Below are 11,410 nucleotides of genomic sequence, written 5' to 3'. Positions count from 1 at the left end.
CTTGCCTGGGTGGCGAGTCCTCCACGGAACGGTCTAGCTAAAGGACGGATACGGATCAAGATCGTACCAAGAAAAGTCGGCAAGTTATTCTTCTATTTCTCTCTCTCTCTCCAACAATTGCAACACAGCGACAAACAAATGACGGCAGCCTGTGTGAACTGAAATGAACTTTATATTTCCATCGGACAATACATTATCCCCTAGACAATGATAGAGCTTATTTCTTATTGATTATTATTATACCCGCACTTTTAGGTTTAGTATTGACGACGTATATTATCTGTATATTTGCATTGATATTATTTTTGTGTATTTTTGCTAATAAATACTGTTAAAAATAGTATCACCAGACTCCAACGGACACCTCTATCTTTGCTGGTAAGTAACCCAGTTACGGAGTTCGTAACAGTAGCATCATCTCAAAAATGCAAACATGCATTTTGGCCCATTGATCTCACACACCTAAATAAGTGTTGCAGAAGTTTCAGTGACTGATCATCATTACTGCTAGATATTCTGCAGCAGTTGGACTGAGACTGTAGTGTGCATAAGGAATGTCCAGTAAAAAAACATATTTATAATTTGTGATTAATACCAGACAACTAGAAGACTGCAACTGTTTACAACGCATTTAAAAAAAGTGAACAACAATAAATGTGGTAGCACAAAACTTTGACTGTTTATTTCTCTCTGTAGATGCTGCCTGACCTACAGAGTTCATCCAGCATTTTGTGTGTGCTGATCTGGATTTCCAGCATCTGCAGAATCTCATTTTTATATTAAATTGGCAGATATATAAACATAAGGCCATAAGATATAGGAACAAAATTAGGCCATTCAGCCCATTGAGTTTGATCATGGCTGATCTATTTCCCTCTCAGACTTATTCTCTTCCCTTCTCCCTGTAACCTTTCATGCTCTGACTTATCAAGAATCTATCTATCTCTGCCTTAATTAGACATAATGACCTGGCCTCACAACCACCTGAAGCAATGAATTCTCTCCGTCTCCATTCTAAATGGACGTCCCTCTATACTGAGGTTGTGCCCTTTGGTCCTAGACTCCCCCACCATAGGAAACAATTCTCCACATCCACTCTATTTATCAATGTTCAGGAGGTTTGAATGAGATCCCAGCTTTCTTCTAAATTCCAGCGAGTACAGGCCCAAAGTCATCAAACGCTCCTCATATGATAAACTTTTCATTTCCAGAGTCATTTTTGAGAACCTCCTTTGAACCTTCTGCAATGTCAGCACATCCTTGCTTAGATAAGGGGCCCAAAACTATTCACAATACTCCAAGTAAGGCCTCAGCAGTACCTAATAAGGCTTCAGCATTACACCTTTGCTTTTATATTTTAGTCCTCTTGAAATGAATGCTAACGTTACATTTTCCTTCCTCACCACGGACTCAAACTGCAAGTTAACCTTCAGGGAATCCTGCATGAGAACTCATAAATCCCTTTGCACCTCGGATTTTTGAATTTTCTTCCCACTTCAAAAATAGTCTACGCTATCACACCTTCTATCAAAATGCATGACCATATACTTCCCGACACTGTATTCCATCTGTTACTTCTTTACCCATTCTCCTAATCTGTCTAGTTTCTTCTGCAGACTCCCTGCTTCCTCAGCATTACCTGCTCCTCCACCTAACTTCATATTGTCCACAAACCTGGCCATAAAGCCATTAATTCCATCATCCCAGTCATTGCCATATAACATAAAATAAGCAGTCCCAACACTGAATGCTCCAGAGTACCACTAGTCGCTGGCAGCCAATCAGAAAAGGCGTTGTTTATTCCCACTCTTTGCCTCCTGCCAATCTACCATGCTAATATCTTTTCTGTATACCGTGGGCTCTTACCTTGTTAAGCAGCTTCATGTGTGGCATCTTGTCAATGGCCATCTGAAAATCCAAGTACACAACATCCATATAATCCTTATGTTTACATACCCTTGATGTTAATACTGTTAGGGGCAATACTCCAGAATATATTTATGTGGCATTTGGCAAAGTATGAGCTAATAACATAATATCAACATGGATCTCTCTGAGTTAGCTCACATTGGACCAGTCTGAGCTCCACGGTGAAGAAACAAAGTCAGGTAAGTTTTTGGAGCAACACGTACAAAATGCTGAAAGAACTCTCCAGGTCAAGCAGCATCTATGCAGAGGAATAAACAGGACTGATTAAAGCCTTGGCCCAAAATGTCAACAGTTTATTCCTCTCCATAGATGCTGCCTGACCTGCTGAGTTCCTTCAGCAATTTGTGTGTGTTGTTTTGGATTTCTAGCATCTGCAGAATCACTTGTGTTCATGAGCTGTTGGATTTTCAAAGCCACGTGACAAAGCAATGTGTCATAAATTCATTGCAGAAATAGAATTCATTGAATTAAGGGAATAGTGGTGATTTGAATACAGAATTGGTCAAGACCCAGTAAATCTGCAACAACACTGTACAATCGAACAGTGAATGGAGGCATTATTTTCTTACACAGAGTATATCTTGGGATCAACATTTTAGCTTGGTTCTGCTGGTCTGTATCGATCTAATCAGGAACTGACCATGTACTGCCACGTGTGGTATTTGCTTATTCCTCTGGTATGAGAACTTTTGTTCTCATTCTAGTTAATGAGAGGATCATTAACTAGAGGATCAATAATTGCTTGTAAGTATGACGTGCTTATTTTGTAATCTATTAATAATTTCCCATTAATTTTCACAATCTTTAAAGACACCCAATCATAAACACAAAAGATCCTGCAGATGTTAGAAATTCAGGGAAACACACAAAAAGTACTGGAGGAACTCAGTAGGTCAGGCAGCATCAATGCAATGGAATTAACAGTTGACATTTCAAGCAGAGACCTTTCATCAGAATTGGAAAGGAAGGGCAAAGATGCCAGATTAAGAAAGTGGGCAAAGGGGAAGGAGTATGAGCTAGAAGTTGATAGGTGAAGTCAGGTGGGTGGGGCAGGGTGAATAAAGTGAGAAGCTGAGTGTTGGTAGGTGGAAAAGGTAAAGGACTGGAGAAGAAGGTATCTGATAGGAGAGGAGAGTGGACCATGTGAGAAAGAGAGGGAGGAGGGGCACTGGGAGAGGTGATAGAGAGGTAAGGAGAAGAGGGAAGAGGCCAGGGTGGGGAATTCAAGAAGAGGAAAGGGGGAGGAGAAAATATTACTGGAAAGAGCAAACAACATTCATACCATCAGGTTGGAGGCTAATTAGATGAAATGTGAGGTGTTACTCCTCTAACCTGAGAGTAATCTCATCATGGTAGAAGAGGAGGCCATGGACCAGCATGTTAGAACAGGAATGGGGATTGGAATTAAAATAGTTGGCCATTGAGAATTCATGCTTTTTGTGGATGAAAGGAAGGTGCTTAACAAAGAGGTCCCTCAATTTAACATCAGGTCTCACCAATGTAGATGAGGCCACATTGGAAGTACTGGGTACAACAGACGACCCAACAGATCCACAGGTGAAGTGTTGCCTCACTTGGAAGGACTGTTTGTGTCCCTGAATGGAGGAAAGAGGAGATGAATGGGCAGGTGCACCACTCCCTTTGCTTGCAGGGATAAGTGCCAGCATGGAGATTAGTGGGAAAAGATGAATGGACAAGAGAATCATGAAGGAAGCGATCCATATGGGAATCGGAGAATTGAGGGGATGGAAAGATGTATTTGGTGGTAGAGTCCTGTTGAAGATTACAGAAGTTGCAGAGAATGATGAGTTGGATGCAGATGCTTAGGTGGTGGTAAGTGAGGACAAGAGGAACTCTATTCCTCTTGAAGCAGCAGGATAATGGGGTGAGTGCACATATCCAGGAAATGGAAGAGATCAGTATCGATGGGGAGGAAGGGAAATCCCATTCTTTGAAGAAGGACATCTCTGACGACTTGGAAAGGAAAGCCTCATCCTGGGAACAGCTGTAGTAGAGCGATTATTGACTGAGAATAGAGAATGGCATTTTTATAGGACACAGAGAGGGAAGAGGTATAGTCAGGAAAGCCATGGAAATTTTGAAGAAGTAGGACATTTCTGATCTATGGCACCCAATTCATATTGCACACACACACGTGGTAAAACCCTAGGATATTTGAAACCCTTATTGCAGAGGAAGGACAACACACACAAAATGCTGGTGGAACACAGCAGGCCAGGCAGCATCTATAAGGAGAAGCACTGTCGACGTTTCGGGCCAAGACCCTTCGTCAGGACAGTGCAGAGGAAGGAGCCGGCTTTTCGCTCTCGATTCCAAATGTAATTATGTGTTTGCACTATCTGCATCTTCTCATTTGGATTGATTTCTTACAGGGAATTAATCTTTCCCATATGGCAACATCTCAGGATTGGGCAGCCATGAGTTAGTGTGAACAATTAACTGCAGTACCATATTCCAGTGCAAGGGGTAGTCACATAGATCAGTACACCTTCACTCAGATTCAGATTTATTTATCACAAATGCTTTGAAGCATACGGTGAAATGTATCATTAGCATTAACAGCCAAAATACCCAAGGATGTGCTGGGGGCAGACTGCAAGTGTCACTACATATTCTGGCATAAACATAGCATGTCCACAATGCTCGGCAGAGTACGGCAAAACAGAACATACTAAGTGACAAAGCAACAACAGCTAAACAAGACCCAGTCCTCCTCATGTTGTGTATTTAATATTTCAGTAATATTTAAGTAATACTGTAAATATTGTTTGGCTAAGCATTCTTTGTTGTTTAAATAATTCATTATAGGTTACATTATATGTAAAAGAATGTGAATGGCATACGTCAATATACCACCACATGATATGTCAGCACCTCGCTAAGAGTAAGAATGAAGATTACATGTATCTCTCGGGATCCCTGTATTTCTTTTTATTAGTTTTATATTTTGGAGCTACAAAATATAACAGTGGTGATGAGGAAGTATTAAATGAACCAAAGACGACTGTTAAAGCACAGCAAGATGTTCGGGTTAAAAAAAAGCGCAGCAAGAAGATTGAGTTAAAAAGAGCTCAGTACATGCTTTTTCAGAATCAGAATCAGAATCAGGTTTATTATCACCTGTATGTGTCATGAAATTTGTTAATCTGGCAGCAGCAGTTCAATGTAATACATAATATAGAAGAAAAAAATAAATAAAAATAATAAATAAATTACAGTATGTATGTGTGTGTGCACGTATAAATAGAATGAATAGATTAAAAATAGTGCAAAAAACAAATAATATATATTAAAAAAGTGAGGTAGTGTTCATGGGATCAATGTCCATTTAGCAGTTGGATGGCAGAGGGGAAGAAGCTGTTCCTACATCACTGAATGTGTGCCTTGTGTGCCTTCAGGCTTCTATACCTCCTACCTGATGATAACAGTGAGAAAAGGGCATGCTCTGGGTGCAGGGGGTCCTTAATAATGGATGGTGTCTTTCTGAGACACCGCTCCTTGAAGATGTGCTGGGTATCCAAGATGGAGCCAAATAAATTTATGACCCTCTGCAGATTCTTTCAGTCCTGTGCAGTAACCCCCACCCCCACCCCATACCAGACAGTGATGCAGCCAGTCAGAATACTCTCCACGGAACATCTGTAGAAGTTTTTGAGTGTGTTTGTTGACATACCAAATCTCTTCAAACTCCTAATGAAGTATATTCGCTGTCTTGCCTTCTTTATAACTGTATTGATATGTTGGGACCAGGTTCGATCCTCAGAGATCTTGACACCCAGGAACTTGAAACAGCTCACGCTCTCCACTTCTGATTCCTCTATGAGGAGTGGTATGTGTTCCTTCGTCTTTCCCTTCCTGAAGTCCCCAATCAGCTCTTTCGTCTTACTGACATTGAGTGCAAGGTTGTTGCTGCGACACCACTCCACTAGTTGGCATATCTCACTCCTGTACACCCTCGTGTCTCTATCTGAGATTCTACCAACAATGGTTGTATTGTCAGCAAATTTATAGGTGGTATTTCAGCTATGCCTAGCCACACAGTCATGGATATAGAGAGAGTAGAGCAGTGGGCTAAACACACATCCTGAGGTGCACCAGTGTTGATCATCAGTGAGAAAGAGATATTATCACCAATCCACACAGATTGTGGTCTTCCAAATTAGGAAGACAAGGATCCAATTTATTACGTACCCGTGACACATGACAGTGGTGTACTTGTCACGTGACAGGTGTTGAAGCTATACTGGACTTGAGGTAATGGTCCTGTGATGGTGGAGTGATGTCATTTTCCCGCCAGTAGAGGTCATGTGACAGGTTTTTTTAACAGGGTATAAAAGGAGGACCCCTCCCTGTGAGGAGGGGCAGTTCGTGGCTGGATTTGCCAATTTGACTTCATGCCACTGCGTGATTTAATGTTATGATGCAGTTTAGTTGAAAGATGAAGTTTTATCTAATGCCTAAAGTTTAAAAGGTCATTGTCAGCAGTTTCTCTACAACACTACTAGTTGAGAATTAGTGGAGAGTGAAGATCGGAGTTCGGGAGTTAAAGATCGAGGAGAATCGATTTTGACGGTGAAACAGGTTCGACCTTGTTTGATCCTTATTCGGAAGGAATTCGTTGACTGTTCTCGTGTTAATCCCTACGAAATAGCAGAAAGGATTGGGAATAGTTCTGTAAAGGAAAGGTCAGTGCCTTTAAGCCATTTCGTTTCGTAAATTCTTCGTGGGAAAAAGTTCGATCTTGGGAACCGAAACAACAGGACGGAAAAGAGAATTTAAATCGTCTTAAAAAGTCTCTCCCTTAAATGGACTGTGAGCATTTTGAACTTTTGGCAATACTACTTTGAAAGACTGTTTTTGCAACATCGCTTTAAGAACTGTTTAAGCTTCAATGCTTTAAAAACTGTTCAAGCTGCCGCACAGCAGCTGACTTCCGGTTACGTCAGTGATTTGTTTACTTTTGGGGGGTTTGTTTTCAGTGTTTAATAAACGTGTTATTTGTTATATAAACCCCTGCCTAACTCATATATTTATTGTTGCCTGAATCCGTAACAAATTGCAGATGGAGGTACAGAGGCCCAGGTTCTGTAACTTATCAATTAGGATTGTGGAAATGATGGTGTTAAATGCTGAGCTATAGTCGATGAGCAGCATCCTGACATAGGTGTTTGTGTTGTCCTGGTCGTCTAAGGCCGTGTGAAGAGCCATTGCAATTGCATCTGCCATTGACTTATTGTAGCAATAGGCAAATTGCAGTGGGTCCAGGTCTTTGCTGAGGCAGTTCAGTCTAGTCATTTCAGGAATGGACAGTGACATTTGAGTTTAAAAAAAGGTAGAAAACAGACAAATTCATGGGTTCATAAACAGTGAGTACTGGGTGATAATAATCATAAACAAAACAAAGCATGAATGGCTGGCTACCTTGGAAGGACAGATGCATTAGTTTGCTTGGATACTGTTAGTTTTCACATTGTAAATCTCAAGGCCACTCAGTCCTATGTAACTCTTATGATTATCAGATTTTTCATCAACAGCATGCAGATTAGTGCTCTATTTGAAACTACAACTTAACTTTTTATCTTTTTCTCATCCCTGTGCAGTCTATTTATTATTGCCTGCCAGACATACTCTTAGTATGTGTCCTACTTTGTTGCATTTTCTGCAAGGTTCATCTATAAACCTGCACTGGTCTGGTGTTTGTGAGCCCCTGCCACAATGGTTACACAATTTATTTAGCCAGACGGGCCTCTGTCTGGGTCACTGCAATTTTGTTCACACTCACCTTCAGTCCCGACTGCAATTCCCTTGCATCTCTGACTGCTGTTCCCATGGATATATTGATTTCAACTGCTCTTTTAAATGTGAGTTGTGCTTCAGTTAAGAGCTGTTTCTCAGTTTATCATTAAGCCCATCACTGAACTGGTAATGCTCAGACCATGTCTTCAATTCAGCCACGCATGCTGAAATAGACACCCCATATTTCTGATTCTGCTTATGAAACCTAAGGTGTTCTGCAATCAACAATGATTTTGGTTCTAAATGTTCCTGCACTACATTCACAATATCAGCAAAACTCATTTTGGCTGGTTTGGTTAGAGTAGTCAAACTTCTTAGTAAACTGTATCCAACTATTGTTGGCAGAATGTCAGATGATGATGAGAGGGCACACAGGAGCAAGATATATCAGCTAGTTGAGTGGTGTCACAGCAACAACCTTTGCTCTCAATGTCACAAAACACCAAAGAATGGATTGTTGGCTTCAGAAAAGGTAAGATGAGAAAACAGACACCAGGCTTCATAGAGGGATCAGAAGTGAAAAGAGTGAGAAATGTCAGATTCCTGGGTGTCTATATCTCTGAGGATCTATCCTGGGCCCAGGATGTAGCTACAAAGAAGGCATGACAGTGGCTATATTTTAATAGGGGCTTGAGCAGATTTGCTATGTCACCAAAGACACTCACAAATGTCTACAGCTATAACATGGAGAGCATTCGAACTGGCTGCATCACCATCTGGTATGGGGGAGGGCACTAGGTAGGGGTGCTACTGCATAGGATCAAAATAAGTTGCAGAGACTTGTAAACTTCGTCAGCTCCATCATAGGTACTAGCCTCTGTAGTATCCAGGACATCTTCAAGCAGCGATGCCTCAAAAAGGCGATAGCCATCTTTAAAGACCCCCATCACCCAGGGCATGCCCTGTTCTCAATGCTACTATCAGGAAAGAAGGCACACACTCAACAATTCAGGAACAGCTTGTTCCCCTCTGCTACCCAATTTCTGAATAGACATTGAACAATGGAAGCTTTAATCAGACAAATGGAGTCAAACATCAGCTTGCACCCTGTTCCACAGCCTGCTCAGCACAAGGTTCACACACGTTGTCTTTGCCTCTCAGAATCCTTTCAGAGACCGCAGAGCACTGAATCACCCAAATGATCTCCAAACTGCAAATCACAGGCTCCGACCATTCCAGAATCACATTCAAGACCAAAAATAAATGTAAAAGACACAAAAAAGTGAAATATATAGTTTCATGGTCTATCCAGAAGATGCCAACTGTGAGAGTGTTGGAAGCAGGTGCCATCTTGACCAGGAGTCCACCACTTTTTGTAGGATTTTCCATTCAAGAGTATTGGTGTTTCCATACCAGACTGTGATGCAGCCACTCTCCACTACACATCTATTGAAGTTCATCAAAGTTTTTGATATCATGCTTTAACCTTGGCAAATTCCTAAGGAAGAAGAAGCACTGGCATGCTTCCTTTGCAATTGCAATTATATGCTGGGCCCAGGAATTAGTAAAATAATATAGCTTAGGGTCCTTTCACTAATATTGTTTCAGTCATTTAACAACCTGCTATTTTTATTTAAACCTGTCATGAGTCATTCTCTTTCAACTCCTGTGTTCTATTTATATATGTGCCCATGGGATAATGTGTCCTCTCCCTCTTCACCATGTTCTGTCCTTCAGCAGTGTCTTACAATTGCAGCCAAGAGTCCATGCCTAATACTTAAACCCTTGCTCTCTTCACACCGGGCTGGTCTACCAGTACTTTTTAAAATTTCTAAATTGCACCATTTTTAACCCAGGGCTGAATTAATGAAATGTTATCTTTTTGCCAAATCGAATTGTATTACAGAACAAAATGACTGAAAATTTTGAAATCGATCTGCTTTGCTAAGTGTCCCTGCAGTGGAACACATGGCAAAACAAACCACTACCTCATGGTCATGTGATTTACTTAAAACTATTTCCAGAAATAGGGCGATGTTGTCACTATAAAGTAGCAGTCATCAGCAGACAGAACAAAGGGAAGACTATTCAAAGCGTAGCATTGCTTTAACACTAGCCAGGAGCAATGTTAGTGAGGTTGGGCAACAACTCTGGTCGACACTCGTTAGTAACACTCACACCCTGAAAAGTCTTCCACTTACAGATCAGGACATAAGCATAACAACATACATATCTGGTTATATCCCTCTGTTGGACAGTTTCAAATGTCAAACCTCTTTCTTTGACATCCTGAAACCTATTAAGAAATCAGTTTGCAGTTCAAGATATGAATCTGAGTTCCTGGGAAATGACACTGAAATTGCTAAAGGTTCTCAATTCCCAAAATGCTGCCTTGTTTTTCCAAGTAAGATGACAATGTTTTGCAATTTGGGCACTTTAGTTCTGAGTTAAGTAATGCCAGAGTCAATTGGTTCTGATAAATGTAAAAGTTCCTGGTAGGTTCATTGAACTGGAGTAGCCAATGTTTCCTTAGGAACCCACATTCATCCCTCAGAACATTCCCTACACAGAGTAACTGGTGTTTCAATGCTCTGATGCTTACAGGACCAAGTATTCTGTGGGTTCTGCAATTTCTTTATCAAAAGGCTCTCTGACTCTCGCACTGACCCAAAACCCACACGTCCCCTGTCCCCATTCACCCAAACTCCTTTAGTCCTTGTCTACCATTGATCCTAAACCCACAGGTTTCCTGTTCTTTATTGACCCTAAACCAATGAGTCTTTGTCTTCCATTGACCCTAAATCCCAGGCCCCTTTCTCCTACTGACCCTAAACCCATGGCCCCCTTTCTCCTACTGACCCTAAACCCATGGCCCCCTTTCTCCTATTGACCCTAAATCCCAGGCCCCTTTCTCCTACTGACCCTAAACGCATGGCCCCCTTTCTCCTACTGACCCTAAACCTATGGCCCCCTTTCTCCTATTGACCCTAAACCCATGGCCCCCTTTCTCCTACTGACCCTAAACCCATGGCCCCCTTTCTCCTATTGACCCTAAACCCATGGCCCCCTTTCTCCTACTGACCCTAAACCCATGGCCCCCTTTCTCCTATTGACCCTAAATCCCAGGCCCCCTTTCTCGTACTGACCCTAAACCCATGGCCCCCTTTCTCCTATTGACCCTAAATCCCAGGCCCCTTTCTCCTACTGACCCTAAACCCATGGCCCCCTTTCTCCTACTGACCCTAAACCCACAGCAGTTCTGTCTCCCATTGATCCTAAGCCCATGGGGTCTCTGTCTGCAATGATCTCTTTCTGAGCCTCCCAGCTTAGGACCAGTCTATGGGTTATGGATTGATGGGTTTGGGAAGGAGTAGTGAGAAATAGGCTCCAGCTATTTAACCAGCTCACGTATAATACTGGAGGAACTCAGCAGGTCAGGTAACATCTATAGAAATGAATTAACAGTCGACTTTTCGGGCTAAGACCCTTCATCAGGACTGGAAACAAAGGGAGAAGATGCCAGAGTAAGAAGGTTGGGGTACGGTGAGGGGGGGGGGGTAGAGCTGTCCAAAACCCCGACTGTTTATTCATCTCCACAGATGCTGCCTGACCCGCTGAGTTCCTCCAGCATTTTGTGTGTTGCTCATCTGCAGTATCTCTTGTGCTTATGATCCAGCTGTTTGGAGTCTGTACATGAGTTTCCGAGTGAGATTTTCCCTTGGGA

Source organism: Hemitrygon akajei, chromosome 14 (assembly GCF_048418815.1).
Source record: "Hemitrygon akajei chromosome 14, sHemAka1.3, whole genome shotgun sequence".
In the NCBI taxonomy this organism is placed as follows: Eukaryota; Metazoa; Chordata; class Chondrichthyes; order Myliobatiformes; family Dasyatidae; genus Hemitrygon; species Hemitrygon akajei.
The sequence above is the reverse complement of the archived record's forward strand: the minus strand, read 5'-3'. Positions refer to the sequence as shown.